At 41.2% G+C, this 26,598-nt stretch overlaps 1 protein-coding gene across 4 annotated transcripts in view; it reads right to left on the bottom strand.

Annotated features, from left to right (window-relative positions):
• Positions 1–9,597: 9,597 nt before the first annotated feature.
• The window catches only part of LOC143135234 (interferon regulatory factor 2-like), a 66,461-nt gene continuing 49,460 nt past the window's right edge, over positions 9,598–26,598 (bottom strand). For all 4 annotated transcript variants that reach the window (XR_012988862.1, XM_076295944.1, XM_076295948.1 and 1 more), the window contains one exon: positions 9,598–9,896. The gene's annotated coding sequence lies outside the window, so the exon portion shown is untranslated. The remainder of the gene's footprint in view (positions 9,897–26,598) is intronic.

Below are 26,598 nucleotides of genomic sequence, written 5' to 3'. Positions count from 1 at the left end.
TCCTGAGTAAAAAAAACATTGCAAATTATCTCAGTATTCTATCTTTAATGGAGTGGAATGGAAATTTTTAAGTGTCTCCAAACTTTTGACTGGTAGTGTATTTTAACCAAGGACCAAACAAAACACACCAGAGAGGTAGCTCACCCCTCCCTCCCGTATTCCCAGAGAAATTCCACACAGGGTTTTGTTTTTGTGTGGGGGACAGGCTGCCCCCACTTTATGGAGATGTTGATTTCCTTTTCCAGCGGGACCTGGCACCTGCCCACAGTGCCAAAACTACTAGTAACTAGCTTGCTGATATGGTTTGTGCTTGATTGGCAAGCCAACTCGCCTGAGGAAAATAAGAAACGGAAGACCCAACAATACGGACTAGTTGAAGGCCGCTATTGAGAATGTGGAGTTAAGTCATTATTTTTTCGATTGCGTTGCATTTAAGGAGCGATATACCATATTGTGTGGTAACGCTGATCGGTTGCCATGATTATTTCCGATGGAAATACAGAGAGAGGAGTTGATATGGGTTTGGCATATTTGTCTTATTTACAATCCAACACAGAAGTTGGGATGTTGTGTAAAATGCAAATAAAAAGGCATAATGAGCTAAATAATGCTTGGTAAACAAAGTTTTCATAACCATAATTGTTGTATTTGTATATGTAGATCACTTGAACTGATTGTTGTTGCTCATTTTCATGCAAAAATATATAGGCCAGCCACACTATTCTCTCTAGTCAGAGTTTCTTGTTCTACCAGCTGCGCAGTGGCACATTTCAGCCGTTTTCCACCACTGGAAGGTTTGTCCGCATTCCATTCTGTCTGTGACACGTCGATCGAGTTGAGCCACCACTCTGCTTCCATTCCACCATCTGTGCAGCAGCATGTTTCAGAAGCATCCCAGAAGTACACTGTGCTTCACTTCAAATGCACATAAAGTCTATTTTTTACCGATGTCGCTTGACTCTTCTGAAAACAGTTCAATGGCCAATCAGGTAGCCCTTTACTCATTGTAGCTTCTCATAGAAACGAGAAGTTAACCCCATTTGCCCCCCGCAGGCCTATCACATCAGTATATCAATATTATAACTACTGGCACCAGGCCAGCAGTTATCACCTTCTCAAGGATCAAAGATCGAGGACATAATCATTGTCTTTGAGGGGAAATTTGTTTTTCAGATAGCAGTCTGTCGGTCTGTCAGTAGTCTAAAATTTTGCTGCACACCATCACTATGCTCTGTTACCTATTCTTGTTTTATGAGGTTGAGAGACCTGTATCAGATGACAAAGGAGAATGTGACAAAAGACAAGAATAAAATTCACATAAAAGTGCTATCAACATTACAACTGCAGTTTACAGTTCATTCAGTTTTAAATGAACATACACTGGTGGGCTTTGCTGCACACAGCATCTGTCTGAAGTTCAAACGTAAGCTTGTGGTCAATACTGGTGCCGAGGTAGTACTGCACATGCTCAACAGCCTGATTGTTTACTACTACAGGATTGGGGATGGTGGATTTTCTTCTCAAATCTATGAACATTTCGGTAACACTTTACATGATGGGTGAGTTCATAGCAGCTGTCATAAACTGCACATAAAGCATTCATGACTGTTTCATGAGACATGACTCAACATTCATACTAAACCTTTCATGAATGTGGAAGACAGAACAACGACAACTTGTCAAAATAAAAGTCCAACAATCGCAACGCATCATTGCCGTTTTTGTTCCAAACCTCTTACCTGATCACGTCACATCTGAGTCAATGGGCTACTCCAGTGCCAAAAAGACAGAACATGGTCAAGCAAATAATTTTTGTTTGATAAAAATGTATTTGTTTTATGATGTAACCTTTGCAGATGATCTCATATTTTACTACTGGGAATGTCCAACCATTCCAGGTTACACAAATACGGGTCAGCTGAATGTACAGTAGGCTAGTTTACCTCCCAGTGTTAAACTCAGTGAATACGAATACTTCACAACTTGTATAGTAAAGTGACATTCGATGTAGACTTCTTAAGATATTCATGAAATATTTACAAAGGCTGAAGAGGTTAAATTAATGGTATCCAGGTTACACAAATACGGGTCAGCTGAATGTAGGCTAGTTTACAAAAACGGCAATGCTGCTTTGCGATTGTTGGACTTTTATTTTGACAAGTTGTTTCATTCTGTCATTCTGTCTTCCACATACATTAAAGGTTTGGTATGAATGTTGAGTCATGTCTCATAAAACAGTCATGAATGCTTTATGTGCAGTTTATGACAGCTGCTATGAATGTGTTATGAACTCACCTGTCAAGTAAAATGTTACCAACATTTCTTTTGCAACATTAAAGAAAAATTCAGTTTTTTAGCTCTTTGAGTCCCTTTTCTGGTTTGTTTTGGATGAACTAGAGTGGTGGACACCGAAATTTTGATGATTGGTCCTGTCTCGACTTTCCTGACTCGTTTTTGAATCGCCTTTGACTGCTCAGAGTGGCTGCCAACAGGCATACTGTAGGCTACTCAAACATGTCCTATATTCACTGAACAAAAATGCTAATGTGGTACATGAAAATTTAGCTACAAATGTGGAGAATGCAATGCAATCAAGCATTTTGGACGATATATTTGCACAAGCTGGCAGAATAGGCAACATGCAGATGTGCGTTTTATTTGGAGACTGTGCGTTTTGCGAGACAGAGACTGAGTTTGCTGCTGATATTCTGGGGATAGGCTACAACATAGCCAATATAGGACTTTAGCCTTTTAATATATTTGCTGCATTGGATCAGTCTTTCTAGAACAGGCAACAGCTTTCTAGCCTCACGTCAGCAGCGCAGCATCACCCATATACATTAAAACAACCAGCGGATGGTGGGCGGGTGCGGTTTTGAAAATTGGTCAAAAAACTTTGGTGCTGATGGATGGCGGATGAATGATAAGTTTTGCTATGCAGTTATGGTTGAAATAATAGCCCATCAGCTCATCTTTAGTGTATGTGTGCCTCTCTCTCGCTCAGAGGGGAGGGGGAGGCGATCAAGCATGGATTCTAAACTCTGTGGTGGATAGGATCTACAATTAGGTGTTAATTAATATTACTACGCTAGGTCGAAGTACTCCCAAGTGCTATTGCGCCACACATTGTAGTTCTCCTGTTTATTTGCTTGGAAAATCACCACGTTTCATGTTGTTTGACCGTAGACATTTTAATAAACTACTTGTGTAACTGTATTTAAGTCGGGAAAACGTGGATGTTTTTGATTACTTCTACGTCTGGCTACGTCTGAGCCCGCTAGCATAGCAACATGCTAACACATTCGCACCGCGCACCAGAGCGTTTGAGTGCACGTACCGACACGGGAGAGGTATGACTCAACTCGTGAAAGTTAAGGTAAGAACATATATTACTACTGACATTGGGTGGCGTGTTCCTTTAACATTCGTTTTCAAAACTGTGCAACTCACCAAGTGGTTAGTGGTGTTCGTTGATTATTAAAAGCAAATATATCGGCGCAATGTATGATTTCCAGCCGTCTTATTTGCTAGGCCTATTGTGGAACTCAGGGTTCCTACGCAGTATGGAAAACCTGGAAAAGTATGGAATTTGATTTTAGTAATTTCCAGGTCTGGATAAGTATGGAAAAAAGAAACAAGGGTATGGAGAAATATGTGTGTTTCCAGACTATTGTATCTACAGTACTAATCACTTCACTCAGGTCATAACGAACCATTCCTACTGTTGTGTAGCTTAAAGGCACACTATGCAGCTTAAGCTATACACTTAGCTTAATATGGAAGTTTTTTAGCTTAATTTACCTTCATTTAACAGCTTCAGAGTCATTGGAATGGTTATATGACTTTTTTCGGGTTGAATGGTGGCCGTCTCGCTTCCACCTAGCGCCTGTGAGTGGAAAAACCACCCTTGCAACTGTGGGCCGGCGGGCCGACGGCCTCAGTGTCAGGAAGTATAACGAGTGTAACGAATTGCTTTACTGCATTCAAATACACATACACGTCAGGCACCGGCTAGAAAAAAGTAGTGATGATGTTTCTCAGACATTCATCATGACAGAGCCAGCGAAAAAGAAGCAAAAACCGAGAAAACAGTAAGAAAATTGCCAATACTGCATAGCTTACCTTTAACTGTCAGTCCCCATCGTCAAGATACAACTATGATACAACTAAGATACAACTAAAAATGACCCAGCTAAATGAATGAATATTAAGTGTCATTTTTTAATTCACTTCAGTTGTCCATACTTTTGTTTTCACCGAGTTATCCCAAACCAGATGTGGCCGCAATGTCGAATATGGTCAGAAAAATCTACCGAGAAGTTTGGAAATTTGAGTATGGAAAAAGTATGGAATTTTGAAATGGAAAATGTGTAGGAACCCTGGGAACTATTTATTCAGACACCTCACAAGCGCGTATAAACTTCCGCTCAATATTTGAACCTGAAGCATAGACGGTGGTGCAGTAATATCAACGTGCAATGAGTCTACCAACAGAAATCAATGGGATTTTACAAAATGCCAAATAAAACACGACAGAAACTATATTTCGCTACGCTACTTGTTTTGGAACATCAACGAACACCACTAACCACTCGGTGAGTTGCACAGTTTTGAAAACGAACATTAAGGGTTGTTTTAGGACATGTTTGCGTAGCCTACTACAGTATGCCTGTTGGCAACCACGCTGAGTAGTCAAAGGCGATTCAAAACGAGTCAGAAAGGTCGAGACAGGACCAATCATCAAAATTTCGGTGTCCACCACTCTAGTTCATCCAAAACAAACCAGATAAGGGACTCAAAGTGCTAAATACCGGAATTTTCCTTTAATGTCCCTGAAGGATGATACCATTCCACAAATCCTGCAACTAAAGAGCCATGGTCAGGGTCCTTGCTACTAAGTAGAGATAGTCACTGAGACATCAGCTAATTTAATAATATGCTATACCCCACATGTTGGCTACAACACTCATTTGTGTTCAACACAAATAAAAGATGTGCGAAGACCCACCACCGTGGCAATACTGTGGAGGAAAGAACACCTGAAAAGATGCTCAGAAAATGTTTCACTGTCGAAACATTTCATGAGCAGAGAATAGAACAAAAACTTGACATAGAGGACGGAATGATGGCCAAGATGGATTCAGTGAAAATGCAAGTTAAGAAACTCAGCAGGAATTCATTACACATCCAAATTCTGGATCATAAGGATTAATTCACTACACATCAAACACTGGGTCAAGGTAATTATTTTACTACGCCTGCAACTGGGATCACAGTAACTCACCGACCAGGAGGTGAATGCACCACACACACCATGACCTCAGCTTCAGCTGGCCCATGTGAAGCGGTTTCACACACTAAAAGGCACACAATGTTATGTAACAGATGTAGCAGCAGACACAAACAATGGTTACACAGAACTTCTGTGTCTCTGTATCCTGCTAAGTATAGGAACATGTATGTAACACACATTTGTTCATAGCCTGTTTCAGTCTCAGGTTAGGACCCAGGTACACTTTAACAGACTGAATTACAGACTGAGTAACACTGAGGCTGTGTGTATAGGGATAAGTGTATAAGTACTAGTGGAAACTTAGGTCTTTCAATGTGTACAGCAAGATACTGCATATCTTTTACCAGTCGTTTAGTGCAATCTTAAAGGAGGGCGGGCTCTGAGATGGGGACTACCGTGAGCCTTTGGAATTGGTTGTTGAGAGAAGGCTGTTACAAAAACCGTTCAGCATAATGGACAACACCTCTTATCTCCTACAGCAGAGTGTTTCCAGATGGAGGCTCGGTCAACTTTGATGCAATGTTGTTATTTTCTCCCCCTCCAAGTCTTTGTGCAAAAAAAACGTAAGGAACTTGACATATAAGTATATGGTCCAAAATTCCCCAAACCTGATGTGCTGCGCCTAGGTGTCCCTCCAGTTCAGTGACCTATGAAATCTGAAACATCTGATGCGTGTGTCAAATTTCACATTGACATTGAAAGCACTACTCTCTTATTTTCTGATGGTGTAACATATATAGACTTTTCACATGCAGATGACATTAAGGTAAATATGTATTTTCCCATGAACAATGTAGTAGGTTTTTAAATCATACTATACATATACAACTTAACTACTCTTTTTTCAACATCAAATTCAAGGACCCTTTTCCCACATATTCAAGGACCCAGCACGGCAAGACATGGATCAAAGTAAATTTTTATCAATGTGACAACTGATATGGTTGTCACGGTTTCACGGTGATTGCATTGTGACCACATTGGTGGTACAGTAGTAAGCTTTGCTGCAGACAGATTTGCTGGCTTTGCTGGTCCCCTACTGCCTGATTTATTTCATTCATGAGGGTGAGGAGGACCTTGTATGGTCTACACTTACTAGGCCAATGTGGCCACTAAGCCTGAAGCTTGCTGTAGCAGCTTGAGGTGCCCGCATCCAGCAGTAGCATAAAGAGTTAAAATTGGAGGGATGCAAGAAACAAAAGCTTCAAAGAGGGTACAGTTTTTTTTCTTCCAATATTTTTTTTTCTTTATAATTCTGGGGGCTAAATGTCATTTTTGGTTTCATACTTTTTGAATATCAGAAAACACAATCTGACTATGCCTAGCCCCATCATACACAAATCCTGTTTCTATTCAGCACTGCATTAGGATTTCAGTCTGGTATCATCATACTCACTTTGTGAGAATAGTCTGGGTACTCTCCATTGGTAAATCTTTCCAACCCTAAAATTGTAATGGGCACAGACTGCAATAATTTTACTTTAAAAACTTAGCCTAACCAATCACATTGACAAAGGGTTCCTAACATACTTGCTGGCTTTACAGAGTGTTAATAAACTACATTGGCAGTCATATTTACTTTTGGTGTCTTATGTTTGCAGGTATTGCTGCTACCGTTTACTACTGCCAGTGATTTTGTGAACGCAATCCCCTCTCATTGCTGATTGGCCTGTCATTCTGGTGGCTAATGTGGAAAATAGGAGGAGCCAAACTAGTATCTAAGTGAGATGAAAATGAGCCAAAACAGAGGAAGGTAGGGCAAGGCTACTAAGGCCAATTTGATGGTAAACAAACTTGTAATAGGGGAATCGTTCACCTAGCATAACCATACAGCATAGCTGTAGCCAGTCGCTAACGAGAGAACCAGCCATGTAACTTCAAATTGGCCTGAAGACATCTTGTGAGAATCGTCAAACATTACCTTGTCAGTAGATATAGCTGGTTTGGAGATTGTTTTTGCCTGTTGTTAATCCTTCGCCTCCACACCAAAAGCATTTTCATTGTGTACAGGGGGAACAAGCCACGAGGAGTAGGCTATTTACAACGGCACAGTAAAATATAAATATTTCGCCACTCTAGGGGGAGCTCTACAGTCAAAATACCTGAAACGGCATGTTATACCTTTAAAATCATAAGAACAGGGATGCAGATTAAGATATCTTTTTTTTTAATAAAAAAATATTTTTCACATGATTTAAAAGAAAGACATGATTTTTGGTTAAAACAACCTAAAAAAAACAAAATTTCATTTGGGAGCAAATTACATTAATTGGAGGAGTTTTGAACTAGATCTTTTGGTTTACAGCTTGTAGCAGCGGGCATGTAGACACTTAAAAATAAATCGCTAATCACTGACAAGCCTCGTCAGTGGTTTGAAAATAGCAATTTATTTTGATGTGTCTACATGCCTGCTGCTACAGGCTATAAACAATTTTGGGTAACACTCCATAATAAGGTGCCATAATAAATAGCAAACTAGTAATTACCTAACCCTTTGTTAATATTTGTTAATTGTTAAAATATCTATTTGGCACAAGTTAATAGTTTTTTCACCATTAATTAAATATTAGTTGTTTGCATAAAATGTATGTTAATGTTTTAACAAATCTATTAACTAATATTGTATTAATATATGTTAATAGTTAACTAAATATATTTTTTGGCACTAATTAACAGTTATTTCTTACATCATTTAAATGTTAAATGTTTATTTACAAACTATATGCTAATATAAAAGTTAATGACATATTATTATTTATCTAGCTTTTCTGATTAGCTTTGTGGAGAATTTATGGAATTTATGGTTTATGGCTTTAGGGTCTTGTGGGGTATAAGGCTATAAGGCTGTTAAATTCCCATAGAGACAGGCAGATTTTTATTTTTAAAGGCCAGTTATTTCATGGATCCAGAATACTGTGCATCCTGATAAAGTTACCTTGGCCTTTGGAATTAAAATAGCCCCACATCATCACATACCCTTCACCATACCTAGAGATTGGCATGGGTGTTATTTCAGTTAGCCTATTAGCTGGTTTGATTTGCATTGAGCTCAATGAGCATCAAACCAGCTAATAGGCTAACTGAAATAACACCCTTGGCCTATTTTAATTCCAAAGGCCAAGGTAACTTTATCAGGATGCACAGTATTCTGGATCCATGAAATAACTGGCCTTTAAAAATACAAATCTGCCTGTCTCTATGGGAATTTAACATAGGGGTGCCAATACTTATGGCCCCTGTATTTTAAGGAAGAACATTTATTTATTTATGATACATTATTCATTCACTAAAATTGGTGTCCTTAAAGGTTAGATATTTCCTCATTTTTCACTTAAGGCATTAAGATCAATTTCCAAAAGATGATTTTATATTCCTCTTTTCAGTCAACTTTAGCATGGGTGCCAATACTTTTGGCCAGCACTGTATATAGGAATGATGCATGTAATAAAGCCCATTCAACTACTTAACTTTTCCTTAAGGAATAAATGTGATAAGCCAGTTTTGGTCTCAGTTCCTTCACCGTCTGACTAATTATATATTACTAATATATTAATCAAGCTTAACCAACTTTATTATAAGGGTCCCCCATACTGATAGTAATATATTACTAATATATTAATTAAGCTTAACCATCTTTATTATAAGGGGCTCCACACTGATAGCTATATACAACTAATATATTAATTAAGCTTAACCAACTTTAGTATAAGGGTCCCCCATACTGATAGTAATATATTACTAATATATAAATTAAGCTTAACCAACTTTATTATAAAGGGCCCCACGCTTATAGCTATATACTACTAATATATTAATTAAGCTTAACCAACTTTATTGCAAGCGGTTCCGGCGCCGACAACAGTGGCAGCATGTCAAGGTAGCTCTGTGTTTTTTTCTTGAATTTTCCCTTGGGGATCATAAAGTATCTATCTATCTATCTATCTATTGTAAGGGTCCTAGGCATGGAGAGCGGTTCATATTGGGATAGGCAGAAGCACAATTTAATAAAAATTAGTTAAATAATAATAAGTCATTAACTTTTCTATTAACATATAGTTTGCAAATAAACAATTAACATTTAAATGATGTAAGAAATAACTGTTAATTAGTGCCAAAAAGACATTTAGTTAACTATTAACACATATTAATACAATATTAGTTAATAGATTTGCTAAAACATTAACATACAGAACAACTAATATTTAATTAATGATGAAAAAACTATTAACTTGTGCTAAATAGATATGTTAGAAACAATTAACAAATATTAACAACGGGTTAGGTAATTACTAGTTTGCTATTTTACTATGGCACCTTATTATGGAGTGTTACCCAATTTTGTTTATGGTCAAACCTTCCAATTCCAATTCATTCAATGATGCTCATAGATGCAGGACTCTGCTTCTCATAAGACAGCGTATAGCTGGATCCCTTGTGATGTGATGGATCCCTTGTGATTTGGATAGCGTTCATTCCTGCCATGCACATCTTGAGCAGTTTTGTTTTGGGAATCCAGGTGTGATGCTTCTGGATATGTAGTGGAAATCCTCCCAATCCTTATGTCAATTTTTTAGCCAACACTGATATTCTGAGATGAGGCTGCCTAAAGAGAAATTAAGCAGATGGTCACATTAAAATGAAGGTTATTGGGATCCTATGAAACAGCCCACATATAAATTCTATAAAGATGAAATACTGTGGCAGGGTAATGTACAATGCAACCGGAAAGTTTTCGGACCACATTTTGTTTTGTTTCAGACTCATCTTATAATGGATTCAATTTATTTTTTTCCTCATCAATCTATACACAATACTCCAACATTTCACAAAAATCAGGCGTTTGGAGTGTTTTGGCGTTTGGAGTGTTTTGTAAATTTATAAATAGTTGGAACCGTATCTACAACGCACACACAAAGAGACACAAATAGGTCTGTTGATTTTATTGAACGGTCATCCAGCCAATCACATCAAGTTAGCCAGTGAAGAACCTGACGGCTCTGATCAAATTCAAAGTGTGCATCTTTCAACATGTGCTGCTGCTGGGGCTGCATTATAACGTCTGCAGTGAGCAGATTTCAGATTTACAATATTGAAATGATAATTGTTACCGCATTATGCTAATTTAGTAAACCAAAATTCACTGTCTGACTGACAGTTTTTGTCACAATGTATAAATGCAGGGAGTCAAAGTGAAAGCGGGGGTGCGCGTACCAAGGCACTTGTTTGTGCAGAAAGACCTTTGGCTACTGTTCTCAGAGCATTATGCTTTCTCTGTCTATGATCTGCAGCTTTTCTCAAACTATGGGCCTCCTCAACAATTAACCTACTGGTCCACGTAGCCGCAATATTAAGTTATGCCTGGTGCTTCACACGTCTGATATGATTTCACTGTCAATGTGTGTGTCGTAGTGCTACGTCTTAAATACGATCGCGTTCCATTTAGAACATCTTATTTTGATCTTACAAACGGAGGCGTCAAGACACATTTGAGTTCTACATCTGAGAACTAAGATTTTCAGCATGTAGAACTCAAATAGAACGCTTAGAGCGCTCATGCAATGTGTGTGCCCCTGCAGCAAGTGAAACTGGAGGTAACGTGGGCTAGAAGCAACAATAGTTTAAACAACAACGTGGCTTCCTGTATCAATGGAAGAAGCATATACTGCTAATCATAATCTTTAAATTGACATTAATTAAGCTGGCTATATGCAACACAATTTATTTATATTCCCTTTGTTTGGGTAGACTTCAAACATTTTTGAATTTGAGCTTACAGTTCTGTCACTATTCTGTGTCCTTTACATTTATTTAATATTAGTGATACCTCGAAATTAGGCTGCTGTCTGTTAGGGCAATTTATTGTAGCCTGCTAACCCATATGCACAAAACATAATTTCTGAAATGATTTTTTGATTTATAACATGAGATATGTCTCCATGTAGGGTAGTGTCAAATAGTGAAGTGATAGCAGGTAGATCATGTAGGCCTACATGTCACATGAGCCACACATGAGGGGCGCTGCTTCTTCTGTCCCTCCCAAACTGCATTAAAATGGTGTGTTTAGCAATCAGAATTTCTAGAATTTCTAGGTAGAAACTGCCGGACACCAATATAGTCCGCACCCCTCTCTGAAAATACTTACAACGTCCCTGTAGGGAGTTATTTATAATTTGGCAAGATTGTTTCATTTTCCTATCCCACAACCCCCACACTTTTAAAAAGCTTGATACGCCCCTGGATAGCTTGCGGACCACCGGTGATCCCCGGACCACACTTTGAGAAACACTGGTCTACGAATATGACAGTGGTCCATTCAAATCTTTTACTGTCTATGGTCAAATCCCAGCCGAGCTATGACTGTAGCTCGACTTACCTGTGCATGTAAACATACTGACCGACAAAAAATCAGAATGAGTAATTATAACAGACGAGTAGCCCTGTGGACACACAATATTGTTGGAAAATTGAGATGTGTGAAACACTATTTGACTCAAATGGTAATCAGAAATAATTTGTTATAAAAAAAAGACTAAAATGTGTTGACTAAAACTGACTAAGTCTAAGATACCTTTAGTTTTCTTTTGACTAAAACTACACTAAAATGACGAGACTTTTAGTCGACTAAAACTTGACTAACAAAAATGATATTTGAATGACTAAATATGACAAAGACTAAAAAAGACATTTCGTCACAAGACTAAGACTAAGACTAAATTAAAAATAGGTGACAAAATTAACACTAATGGGTGAATTTGAATTTTGTGCGCTGTCACTTTCTCCACTGCATAAAAGACTAAATTAATTTGCGCTGTTTCAAGCTATTTCAAAGTTCTGTGATGAGGGAGATTTCACCCCCGGGAATTGTTTTAAATTCTGGCTGCTAAACAGACCATTTTCACGAAATTTGGGTGGGACAGAAATACCTTTACAGAGCAAGCAGCTCTGGCCATATCGGCTCTGGCTCACATGATGTTTAAATGCTTTATCGCTTCACTACCCAACACGTGAACAAGAAAGAAAAGAAAAAAGAAACCAAGGAGCTTATGTCGCGATTTCCGATAGGCCTAGGCCTAGAGAAAAGACAGCTATGGTAACCTAACAATTAGGATTTGCTTACACTGCTGTTTGGTTGTCCCAAACTTTGACGATCCATAGCCTACTTGCATTAACTGAATCTTATCAACCCGAACTGCGATGTTCCAAACGGAGTGACTGTAGGATGCAATGCCTAATCTCACTGCCTTCGGCATAACTGCTAACAGTGCGCCTATTAGGCTACTGTTAAACACCTGAAAAATATTAAGCTGCTGTTTTCTTTTCATGACGAGAACTACGCTTGAATGATTTATGACTGAATGGAACGTTGCGTTTTTAAGCGCCAGAACTGCTTATCACGTTGTGACAAAGTTTACACCAATCATCATCTTCTAATGATGAAACCAGGCTGATTGGTTATATCAGTCTGGTTTCAGAGCTCACCACAGTACTGAATCAGCCTTAGTTAAAGTTTTTATTGACCTCCTCATCGCTGCCAATAATGGACACATATCTATATTGGTCCTCCTGGACCTCAGCGCTGCCTTTGACACCATAGACCACGACATACTACTCCACAGGCTTGAACATTTGATAGGCATTAAAGACTCAGCACTCGCTTGGTTTAGATCATACCTTTCTAACCGCAGACAATTTGTACAGGTTCACAATAAACCGTCTACCCAGACTATGGTAAAATATGGGGTGCCTCAAAGCTCAGTACCAGGGCCCCTGTTATTTTCTCTCTATATATGCTTCCCCTAGGCTCTGAAATCAGGAAACATGGCATTAAATGTCATTCTTATGCAGACTAGGGCTGAAACGATTCATCGAGTTACTCGAATAACTCGATTGCAAAAATTACTCGAGGCAAAAACCCTGCCTCGAAGCCTCGTTAAATTACTATGACGCGCACTATACGCAGGGATCTGATTGTTCCACACGGACCGTTGTTCAGGAAGCAAACCACTAGCGCGTGAATCGTGATACATTCTGAATTTAGCTGGCGCGATGGCGGAGTCAAGATGGCAGAGAATGTCTAAAGTTTTCAAGTAAAGTTTTGGGATCATTACATACTCAAAAAGTAAAAGAACAAGCATCTGAACCGAAAACATCCACTCCATGTTGTTTCACCAAGCGTCAATAAAGTAGGCTATCTATCAATCTATCTAGCCTATCTATCATCTATCTACGTAGCCTATAGTCTACATTGATGTTGGCTGATTTTAATCACATACTGTATTTGTAGCGATGTCGTGATATAATGTTTAGCTTTGATGTTTTTAAGTAGTAAACTTATTCACGTTCAATTGCAAGAAAGTATGCCTAAAAAAGAACCCCTTCTTATACCGTATGCACCCTCATCTTCTGTCACGCACCGCACGCGTGCACACACACAGGTTGCTAGGTTACCATAGCAAATAGGCTCACCCCAGAAATTATTTTTAGTAGCCTAATGGTAGGCTATTTTTTAGTAGCCTAATGGTAAAATTACTTGTTAGTATTTGTTAGTAGGTGTAGAAATCTACATAAAACAGATATTTACTTTAATGTCAGGTCTAGATTACAGCATGAAACTTGTTGTGCATATTAATACATTAAATTGCATTCCCTCTTCTCCCTCCCAGCACTTCACAACATAGTATGGACAGCTAAGTCATGCACAAGAGGCTGCAATTTTACAGAGAGCATTTTGAACATTATTTAATTGTTGGCACTGACACTTATAAACACTAAATGGGTAAATTGCAATAAATGGGCTTAGTTTTGGAGCCAAATGTTGGAGTTAGAATAGGCCTAAATACCTCTGTGCCAATTGCTTGATCATTTTACAGCCATGTCATTTTCGTTATGCATTATTTGTTTTGGTTGTTTAAAAATGCAAAAAAAAATAATATTTTCTAAAAAATTAGATTAATCGATTACAAAAAGAATCGATAGCTGCAGCCCTAATGCAGACGATACACAACTATACCTTTCCATAAAACCTGACGAATTAACTCCGTTAGCCAAACTTGACACATGTATAAGAGCAGGGCTCGAATTACGTGGGAGCCAGAGGGAGCCGAGCTCCCATAGAGTGAGGACTGGCTCCCATGAAAGCAACAAAGTCAAAAACCTGAGGGGGTCTCTCATATCTGAAGGTGCCTGGCATTGTAATTTAATCTTAAACAACCGCTCATTATCCATCCCTGTGCGATCTCTTACCATTAAAGACTATAAATTAAAATATAGGCTACTACGGGACGTAGACCTACACTACGCTCTTGAACGCAGCATGACACTTCACCACCACACCACTAGACTATATGAGCAAACCGTATCAATTTGACAGCACTCGCAAATCTGAAGAAGTCACCCTGCTTTGATGTGAGTGTTTTGTCTATTTGCATAGGCGTTCATTGGGCTAGCCTACGTGGTTTGATACGTGCTGAAAAGTCCTGTTTGCTGTTGAACTTGCGCTTCACCTATTCTATGTTGATTGACAAAGCCATAAATTATGGCCCATAATGCAGCCTACAATGATTGTGTTGTCTGATGATCTAGCTATCCTCTGCCATTCAGAGCTCCGGAAAGTTCCCAGCTATTTTGAAACACCTGTTAGCAATCTCTGATGTCGTAATATTCAATGGCTACCCGACAATATCTCAGTGCAAACTCCAAAATTGTTCGTCTATTAATTTTCCACGGTTCAACAATTAGCCTACTAGAACATAGTTTGGCTGGCTTTATTCATTTCTGCCAGTTAGTGCTTTTTCCCCTGTGTATAAGTTACACTACATGCATTATTGTGTTTGACACTGAGGATAGCCTATCTGAGACGGTGGTCTGGTTTAAATGAGTTACGTTGTGAAATTGAGAATGGCACAGACTAAATCGTTTAGTCTATTTCTTTGTATTGTGAAATTGAAATGAGATATGGACTATTACAATCAATAATATGTTGAAATTAATTAAAAGTAATCGATTTCTATGAAAAATCTATGTCTGTTGTGTGCGTGTGTCAAGGTAAAGCCTAGGCCTACCGTGCACATATACTGTACTGCGCAAAAGCGCCACTTGCGCCTAGGCTATTTCATTGTATCGCCTTGTTAGGCAATGCGCGGGGTGTGCACTTAAAGACAAAAAGATAATTCGAGCCCTGTATAAGAGACATAAAGACATGGATGACAAATAATTTCCTGCTTTTGAACTCTGATAAAACAGAAGTCATGGTTTTAGGTCCTAAAAAAATGAGGGATATCTTATCCTCATCACAGGCTACACTTACTGATCTTCGACTACCTCATCACAGGCTACATTTACTGATCTTCGACTACCCTCATCCACAAGTGTTAAAAATCTAGGAGTTACAATTGACCAAGACCTATCACTAAGTAATCACATAAAACAGATTCATCATTTTATCATTTAAGGAACATTTCAAAGATAAGGAAGTCTTTATCCATACCAGAGGCTGAGAAATGAATCCATGCTTTTGTCACCTCAAGGATTGATTATTGCAATGCTCTATACGCTGGCTGCAATAACACCTGTCTAAAGAGCTTACAGCTTATACAAAATGCAGCTGCTCGCATACTCACTAGAACTAAAAAATATGAACATATTTTCCCTGTCCTGGCATCTCTACACTGGCTGCCTGTTAAAAGTAGCATTGACTTCAAAATATTACTTCTAACATACAAAGCCATTAATGGCCAGGCACCAGAATATATTAAAGATCTCCTAGTCCCATATAACCCACCCAGACCGCTACGATCACAGAATACTGGCCGCCTTGTAATTCCAAGAATCTCAAAAACTACAGTAGGAGGCAGAGCTTTCAGCTATCGCGCACCCCTCCTCTGGAATAATCTCCCTTCCTCAATTCGACTAGCAGACACCCTCCCTATTTTTAAGTCTACACTTAAAACATACCTCTTTACTGCCCCCCATAGTTAGGTATGGTGCGGTGTGGAACTTCACCCACCTCAGGGATTTTTGGAATGGACCACCCTGCTGAGTCCTCATGTGACAGGCACCCCAGTCACGCGTGCGATGGTGGCCACTGACCATACCTGCGCTGGTGTCGACTACCCCTCACCATACCTTAGTTATGCTGCTATAGCATAGTGCTGTCATGGACTTTTCATGTACCACGCTGTACAACCCCCCCCTCTCTCCCCTTCTTTTTCTCTCTCAACTCTCCCTCTCTTGCCTATTGTCACTATGGTATAATGTAACAATATATAGTACCACTGATTACTTATTGACATTAACCATTTTCCATTTTTTTTCCATTTTCAGTCATACTAACCCACTCTACATCTCTCTTTCTTCCCCCTTACTGTACCTCACTTGTGAGGTATATCATCACCAGTCATCAACCATCCGTGTGTTTGGCCCTCCTCTCACCCATCTCACCTGAAGTCCCATCCTCGACTGCCCTATTACTGTACCCCTATCTGGATTCCTGGCCCGTACAGCCTAGCGACCCATCACCTGCCTATGACAACTCTGCCCGGATTCCTGGCCCGTCTGCCGACCCACCACATGCCCCTTGACAACTCCCTTCCCCTGGACAATTCCAACGCTGGATTATTTGAACTTTCTGTCACTAAACCAGGATTAATGCATTATCATACCGGATACGTAATCATCCCACCTCTTTAAACACCATGTCCTATTCTCTACACCTGACTATCATATGCATTTGTCATGTATACAGACTTTCCTGTCCTGTATTGACCCTAGGCAGATCAGGCCCTTGAGTTGTGGATCTGCTCGAGGTTTCTTCCTATATGTATCTCCAATTCTAGGGAGTTTTTCCTCGCCCCTGTTACCCATGGGCCTTCTTTCTTTCTTTTCTTTTCTTCCTTTCTTTACTTTTTTTCTCTGATTGCCTACATTCTGTAAAGCGCCATGATACATGTGTAATGCTTTGGCGCTCTATAAGCACAATAAATTGAAATTGAAATGAATGTATCCTTATGTTGTACACATGACAGTACACAAGCTATTTTTATTGTTGTAATATTGAATGATTTCATGAATAAAGCGTTGAAAAAATTGTACACACAGTGTGTACAATTTCAGTAATACTATAATTTGTGCTTATATTTACTCTTTTACCTTTTATTAACCCCTACTTTTTTGCACTTTTCCACTGCACTGATTACGTATGATGGCGTTACACTCAGAAACATCGGAAATGAATTGCCTTTTTTGTTTCGGGATGTTTTAATCGACGATTCTACCTGGCCGACTGAGATTCTCCGAGATGCATCAGGGAACCATGGAGACGCATCTCGGCGCAGAAGGAAAAAACACAGAGGAAAACGAGCCGGGGCCCGTAACAGATTGAGGAATAGAGCTCATAGGCCTCCACTGCCTAGCATTCTCCTAGCCAATGTCCAGTCTCTTGTGAACAAGATGTATGAACTGAGAGCGAGGATACAGTTTCAAAGAGACATCAGGGACTGTAACATTCTATGCTTTACTGAGACATGGCTAACTGAACTTGTACCGGACTGTGCCATCACTCCGGTGGAGTTTTTCTCTGCTGCTCGCTCTGACAGGACTGAGGAATCTGGAAAATCGAAAGGTGGCGGTGTTTGCATCATGACGAACAGCAAGTGGTGTGATCCTAGAAATGTCACCGTTCTCTCAAAGTCCTGCTCGCCTCATCTAGAACATCTAGCGACATCTAGTGAGTTTACTTCGGTAATATTCAACGCTGTCTACATTCCTCCACAAGCCAACACAGATGCTGCGGTTTCAGAATTGCAAGAAGTGTTAAATAGACAACAACACACGCACCCTGAAGCTGCGCTTATTGTGCCCGGTGATTTCAATCAAGTACATCTGAACCGGTCCATGCCTGAATTTATTCAACACATTCACTTCCCTACACGTGGTGACAACACACTGGATCACTGCTACACACAGTTCAAACAGTTACAAAGCGAAGTCTCTACCAACTTTCGGAAAATCAGATCATGCCGCTGTTTTCCTACTGCCTATGTACAAACAGAGAAGTCATACGGATACCCCAGTGACGAAGGAGGTCAAGCGCTGGACTGACCAATCGGAAGCCAGGCTACAGGACGCCCTTAGCAACGTTGACTGGGAGATGTTCAAGACGAACTCTGCTGACATCAATGAGTTTACGGAAGTATCATTGAGTTACATCAATAGGCTAACTGATTCCATCATCCCAACTGTAAAGATCCGAAGCTTCCCTAACCAGAAGCCATGGGTAGATAGAGAAGTGAGAACGGCATTAAAGACACGCACCATGACTTATAATGCTGGGCTTATTTTAGGGGATATGACGGATTACAAAGCAGCATCTTATAGTTTACGTAGAGCTATTAAAGATGCCAAGCGGTGCTATAGAGACAGAGTTGAAGCTGATTTCTTGGAGGGTGATCCAGCACGAGGGTGGAAAGGACTCCGAACCATCACTGGCTTTGAAAGAAAGTCCCCTCCTATGATGAATGTGAGTAAAGCCCTCCCTGATGAACTTAATGCTTTTTATGCTCGCTTTGACATGAAAAACATACTATCTTGCACTAGCTGCAGCATGTGAAGCAAATGAGGATGCACCTTTCTGTGTCTCTGAGGTCGATGTGAGCAATGCCTTTAGGAGGGTTAATTGTAGAAAAGCTGCTGGACCGGATGGAATTTCTAACAGGGTTTTGAAATCCTGCGCTGCTCAGTTAGCTCCTATGTTCACTTATATCTTTAGCACATCATTGGCTCAAGAGACAGTTCCTACTTGCCTCAAGCAGTCTGTAATTGTTCCAGTACCGAAAAACAAAAGTCCATCATGTCTGAATGACTACCGCCCAGTAGCCCTGACGTCTACAGTGATGAAGTGTTTTGAGAAGCTTGTGAAAAACATTATCTGCTCATCCCTCCCTGCCTCCTTCGACCCCCTCCAATTTGCTTACAGACCCAACAGGTCTACAGAGGATGCCATCTCAAACCTCATGCACACCACCTTAACTCACCTGGAGGAGGGGAATGGGAATTATGTGAGGATGCTGTTCATCGACTTTAGTTCAGCATTCAACACGATAGTACCTCTCACCTTGGTCACAAAGATGAAGGCCTTAGGACTGAACTCCACCCTGTGTCACTGGATATTTGACTTCCTCACCAACCGTTCACAAGTGGTTAGAGTGGGGGGTCTGACATCTGACTCATTAACCATCAGCACTGGTGCTCCCCAAGGCTGTGTTTTGAGTCCACTGCTGTACAACATCTACACACATGACTGCAAAGCTTACAGTAGTCATACCTCCATCATCAAGTTTGCAGATGACACAGTGATCTTGGGCCTGATTAGTAACAACAATGAACAGCTCTACTTGGATCAGGTTGATGAGGTGGCACAGTGGTGTTAATCTAACAGCTTGACACTGAATATCAATAAAACCAAGGAAATGGTAGTGGATTACAGAAGGCAGCAGCAGAACTACAGTTACACCCCACTAATGATCAGCGGGCAACCTGTAGAGAGAGTCACAAGTTTTAAATACCTTGGTGTCCACATTACTGAAGACTTAACATGGACTGTTAACACTCAATATGTTCTGAAGAAGTCCAGACAACGACTCTACTTCCTTCGTCAGCTAAGGAAATTCAAAGTTTCTACATCCATCATGAAGGCCTTCTACACTTCAGCGGTTGAGAGTGTTCTAACTGGTAGCATCATCACCTGGTATGGGAACTCCACAGTTAAGAGATTGTAGTACTCTGCAAAGAGTAGTGCGCTCAGCTGAACGTACTATAAGAACTCAACTCTGCTCTACAAGATATCTATTGCAGAAGAGTACTCCTAAGAGCCCAAAAGATTCTGAAGGACTCTTCTCATCCTAACAATGGATTATTCCTACCGCTGAAATCAAGAAGACGCCTATGTAGTCACAAAGCCAGAACTGAGAGACTCAGGAGAAGTTTTTATCCCCAGGCCATCCGAACTCTGAACTCACACTATACTGACTTTGCACACATTCACTCCTCAGCACTCTCAAACATTTCCCAACTCTGAACTCACACTATACTGACTCTGCACTCATTCACTCCTCAGCACTCATGACCCCCCCCCCCCCCAACCACACACACACACACACCTACAAGACTTTTAGCAGTTTTACATCCCTCTCCCTATGCTACAGACCTTTTATTTATTTTCTTATTTCATCACACGTCAAAACACACACACACACACACACACACATATCTGACTTTCTCCAACTTTTGCACATCTCCATAGAACTTTTTATTTATTATTTTGATTTCTCCTCCATCTACCCATGTCCTTGATTGCCTAGCCTTTCTGCCCCCCCCCACCCCACCCCCATCCCCAACACACACAAAAAAAAACACACACACTTACATCATCACTGTCATCACCTCACACACATACAGCACACTGTTTGCTACAGTAAGCCTCCTCTACATACTTGCTGCACACTGCCCCCCCCCCTACATACACAGCACATTGTCTTCAGGATCGATCTTCTCCAACACACATCCTCTACATACTTACAGCACACTGCCCCCACCTACCCACACACACACTACACACACACACACACAGTCACTGCTCCACTCCCCTCCCGCCCACACACACATCTTCACTGTCATCACTCACATACATCATACATACAGTACTCTGCTTGCAATAGTAAGTCCCTTCACCATACTTGCAGTACACTGCCCCCCCTCCCCTACATACACAGCACATTATTTCATTAGGAAGCTTCTCCAACACACATCCCCAACATACTTACAGCACATTGCCGCCCCCCCCCCCCCAATACACAGCACATTGTCTCATGAGGAAGCTTCTCCAACACACATATTGCACACTGCCCTCTCCCCCACACAGCACGCTATCCCATCTCCCCTGTCATCCCCCCAACACACACACCAAGACCCCTGGCAGTTGGGTTAGCCCCTTGAGCCGTGGATCTGCCCAAGGTTTCTTCCTTGGTAAGGGAGTTTTTCCTTGCCCCTGTTGCTCTTGGGTGCTCCTTGTTGGTGCCCCCCCCAATCCCAATCCTCCCCCACCTTTCTTATGCAGCCCTTGCCAGTTAATCTACTAAACCCCTCTTCTACTGCACTTTTTACCCCCCCCCCCCCATAAATGCACAAATAGGCTGACACCAGACATAATTTCACTGCATTTCTTACTTCCAGTAACTATATGCATGTGACAATAAACTTCCTTGTATCCTTGTAACTTCCTTGTATCCTTGTACAGGATTACGGCTGGCGGCGCCACTGACCAAGGCCACAGTAGCCTGATTTTCAAAGGGGAATCACGGCCAACGCAGGGGGCAACTCTTCTCTTCAATTTCCCTTTCAAATGACTTTTTTATTGTCTGAAGACATCGATCGCGAGAATCTAACATTCTAAGCGACAGCAAAGCAACTTCACTTGCATTTGTAGGGTACTACAAATGCAAGCTAACCAAAGTGCAGTCGGTTCTCCCGCCATGGTTTTGGAAATCACACACCTGCTGCATCTGAAGGCCCACGCATAATAAGGCCAACGACTATCACTCTACACGCCCCCTGTTGTACGTCACATTTTAATTTGCTAGCTAATCCTGCATCCTGGCTCCCCAAAATCATGTGAACAGATCAGCAGGCCGGCAAATTTTCACCTCGTTTTCAGACAAACGTTGCGGCAAAAAGACGTCTCCTCTTCCCACAAATTTTGCGTGATCTCTGTGTGAAAAGGCCTTATGTTAGTTAACTCATAAGTTCACTTTTTACTGTGCTACATGGCGACCTCTGGACAGAGTTAGCCTACTGGCAGGCAAACATCTTTAATACAGACGTAACCGCTATCTCTAAACTCGGTGTACTGTTAGCAAATAGGCCTACTGCTGCTTTTATAGCCTACGTCAGACAGATCAAATCATGTTTCTCTACTCCGCACGGGTTGACCCCGCCTTCACCTTGACACCACCCCTAGCCCCGCTGTAGCGCCAAGTGGCCCAACGTTTAGGTTGGGTCAGAAATCAGGGGTCAGTAGCACCAACATAGCCCCGAAGTGGCACCAGTTAGCACCCGCACCTGAAGTTGTGAAAGCAATTAGCCCCGGCACGGCCTGGCCAGAGGCTCTGGGCCTGGCTAGCTCGGCTTTGGCTCAATTAGATCCAGTGTGTGTGTGCGTTTATGTGTGTGTGTGTGTGCCTGCATGTGTGTGTGCATGTATCTTTATGTGGGTGTTTGCGTGCGTGTGTGTGTGTGTGTGTGTGTGTGTGAGTGCGAGTGTGTGCGTCACAGTCACTAAATGTAAACATATATTCATTTATTGTATGGTCCCCCATGAACGAAATTGGCATGCATTCAGAGGGTGTCATTATGATCCGACACTTTCGTGCAGGGGTGAAGGATCAAAGCGAAAAACAATGGTTCCGTGTCATCCTTGCGGGCTACATGCCCACCAAGTTTTCTGCACCCTGGTCTTTAAGTGTCCCGGGAATCGTTGACACAAAATTACTGAAGAAAAAACAACTAACTAAGATTCACTGCGCAGCGGTCATAATAAATGTGCCATATTTTCCACCGGACATTCTGTCCATTTATATTTTTTTCTGCTGGACAACTACACATGAAACCGGCTGTAGCTGGCTAACGTGAACTCTGGAACCCCCATACCATAATGGATGCTGGCTTTTGCACTGTGCTCTCTTCTTAGGCCTGGTGTGGAGTCTATGATTTCCAGGGGGAATTTCAAATTTTGATATCAGTTTTCCACCTCGCCTCAGTCCATCTTAAATGAGACTGAGCCCAAAGAAGACAGCATTTCTGAATCATGTTTATATGTTATTTTCCTTTGCATGGCAGAGTTTTAACCATCATTTCTGTGATAAAACTGTGTTCACAGACAATGGTTATCGGACATTTTGCTGAACCCATGCAGTGATTTTGTTTACAGATTCGGGTCTTAAGTTATTATACTTAAGTTGTTGCACTAGCTGCTTTCAGACATGTCCTACTAGGAGGGGAGTAGTGTAAGAGCCGGCTAAGTTCGGAGTTCCAAATGCCTGGTTATGTTGTTCAGATATACAGCCCAACCGCTTGATATCCGCAGAACATGCGGACTAACGGTACGTGTCCATTATTGCGGCGCGTAGACGCTTGCAGACGCCTAGCCCTCTCTCCCGTCGCCACTTGTGGGCGTGTATAGGCTAAAGTGTATGGTGTAACGTTTTATGTAATTACACAATGCCAGCTAACGTAGGCTACTAAAGTGGAGGTAGCCTACTACTGTTAACATATTTTATTGAAACGCTCACAAATATCACTGACATGTTCCTCCAAAGCACATTCTGTCTTGGTTCAAGTCACCAACAAGGTCTTTTTGATAGGGTGCAGTGGCGAACTTGTTCTAAACTTAACGGCTTCGCCACTATATATCTTAATATATTTTCCTAAAACCAACACGATTATCAGGCAGAACTAATATTTCTGGCAGGCTATTGTTCCGGACCGGAAGACTAGAGCAAAGGACAGAACTTGTTTACCGAAGATGTCCTTTCATTGGCTAACCGCCTCGCGTTAACCGCTCTCATTTGCATAAAGTTCAGCCAAGCCCAACTTCTTGACGCGCCGCCTCTGTTCAAATGGCCGCGTCGCCTTCCCAAGGTGCATTGCGGAAGCGTAAACCACGCCTTGCCGCTCTCCATAGGAAATGAATGGGCTATGTGCGGCGCGGTGGGCTTTGACGCGATAATGGATACAAGCCGTTACTTACACCTATGTCTGAAAGCAGCTACTGTTTGCTGATGCTGTGTTTCAGTGTTTCCCCATCTTTACTTCTGGGAGACTCTGCCTCCCCGAGATGCTCTTTAACTCATTAAGTGTCAAAAAGGTAATATTAAGTTTTTCCTTCCCATGCGTTGAGTGGCAAAAACGTAATATTACGTTTTTAGCTTTTTTTTTTTAAATTACGAAACTAGACACTCTAACACACCTTATATGTGATTTTGGGAACTCTGTGATGAATGGAAATGAAATATATGACGATCGAAAACTCATGAAAACGCACAATCTGGACATTTTATCTGGACATTTTTTGGGTCGAATCAGTGACGCATGCACGTCAGCTCAAAACCAGGCCATTTTCGTGGGTCTATCACTAGGTGGCAGTCTCGCCAGGTCTCTGGCCAATATCTGTGGCGGTAGTGGGATAGCGTAACGGTTGGGCGCCAGGTGGATTTATCCATCACCACTCAGACAGAGTGAAGATAAACTAAAGTTAAGAAATAATAACTAAAGGGCTTTATAAAGCACCACAAAACATTAAATGATTTTAACTCTTTAACTAAAAAGACTTCAAGAAAGGCAAACAGGTGTGTTCAAAATGGAATATATTGTTCAGGACACACATGAACACCACACAAGCAAACAAACAACCACAACAGCAGTATCAGTCCATTCAGCCTATTTTTAGGTCAGGCCACTAGGAGGCGGTAGGCGGTAGCCTCGACAAACAACGCAAAAAGGCAAGACGCAAAAAAGTCCAAAAACGAGGGGGAAAAAGTATCTTCAGTCAAAAAAGACCTCTTCAGCCTAAGGCCACAATAAACCCAAAACAGTATGCAGTAGCAGGTTAAACAAATTATGCTGCTATTATAAGCTACTCAAATGCAGCACAGACATTTTATTTAGGCTATAACTAATTGGCTTACTACAACATAGCCGACTGCTTCAAAGCTCCCAGTGTGGATAAACCAATAAATACAAAATAACAATATATAGCAAAATCACGGTAACAAAAAGAAAAGCTCTCCAAAACTAGAGCACAAACGTGATTGCTTTCAGTTTACAGTTTAGATTAGATTACAATAAAGATAGGCCGGCGCCAAAGGAAAGGAAAATGTAGAAATAAAAATATCCCCAAAAGACAAAATAATAATCCCCAGGAAACCCTCCCCAGTAGCCTATGTCCTAATCTATATTCAACTTAAAGTCGCTCACGACTAAACAACAAGAGCGCTTTTAAAGAGCACGGGACAAAACAGAGAAGTGGGCCAGCTGCTACAACCTCGCTACTGTCGCGTTCTAATGCAAGGAGATCACAGAGTGAATGGAGTGCACACCAAAGGACCAAACAATTCGCACAAAACTACACTGTGTGCAGAATTATTAGGCAAATGAGTATTTCGACCACATCATCCTTTTCATACATGTTGTCCTACTCCAAGCTGTATAGGCTTGAAAGCCAACTACCAATTAAGTAAATCAGGTGGTGTGCATCTCTGTAATGAGAAGGGGTGTGGCCTAATGACATCAACACCCTATATAAGGTGTGCTTAATTATTAGGCAACTTCCTTTCCTTTGGCAAAATGGGTCAGAAAAGAGATTTGACAGACTCTGAAAAGTCAAAAATTGCCAGATGTCTTTCAGAGGGGTGCAGCAGTTTGGAAATTGCCAAGCTTTTGAAGCGGGATCATCGCACAATCAAGCGGTTCATGGCAAATAGCCAACGCAAGAAGCGTGTTGAAAAAAGAAGACGCAAAATAACTCCCCATGAATTGAGAAGGATCAAGCGTGAAGCTGCCAGGAAGCCATTAGCCACCAGTTGTGCCATATTTCAGAGCTGCAACATGTCTGGAGTGCCGAGAAGCACAAGGTGCTCAATATTCAGGGACCTGGCCAAGGTAAGGAAAGCCGAAAAAAGGCCACCTTTGAACAAGACACACAAGACAAAACGTCAAGATTGGGCCAAGAAATATCTGAAGACTGATTTCTCCAAGGTGTTTTGGTCTCATGAAATGAGAGTGAGTCTTGATGGGCCAGATGGATGGGCATGAGGCTGGATCAGTAAAGGGCAGCAAGTTCCTTATCGACTCAGACGCCAGCAAGGTGGAGGTGGGGTACTGGTATGGGCTGGTATCATCAAAGATGAGCTTGTGGGACCTTTTCGGGTTGATGATTGAGTCAAGATCAACTCCCAGACCTACTGCCAGTTTCTGGAAAACACCTTCTTCAAGCAGTGGTACAAGAAGAAGTCGCCATCATTCAAGAAAAACATGATATTCATGCAGGACAATGCTCCGTCACACGCATCAAAATACACCACAGCGTGGCTGGCCAGAAAAGGTCTAAAAGGAGAAAAAATAATGACATGGCCCCCTTGTTCACCTGATCTGAACCCCATCGAGAACCTGTGGTCCTTCATGAAATGTGAGATCTACAGGGAGGGAAAACAGTACACCTCTCTGAACAGTGTCTGGGAGGCTGTGGTGGCTGCTGC

This window comes from Alosa pseudoharengus, unplaced genomic scaffold (assembly GCF_046254945.1).
Source record: "Alosa pseudoharengus isolate Yale_2024_CS ecotype anadromous, Long Island Sound unplaced genomic scaffold, YU_APseudo_1.1 YU_APseudo_1.1_scf_2, whole genome shotgun sequence".
In the NCBI taxonomy this organism is placed as follows: Eukaryota; Metazoa; Chordata; class Actinopteri; order Clupeiformes; family Clupeidae; genus Alosa; species Alosa pseudoharengus.
Note: the sequence above shows the minus strand (reverse complement) of the source record. Positions and strands in the feature narration are given on the sequence as shown.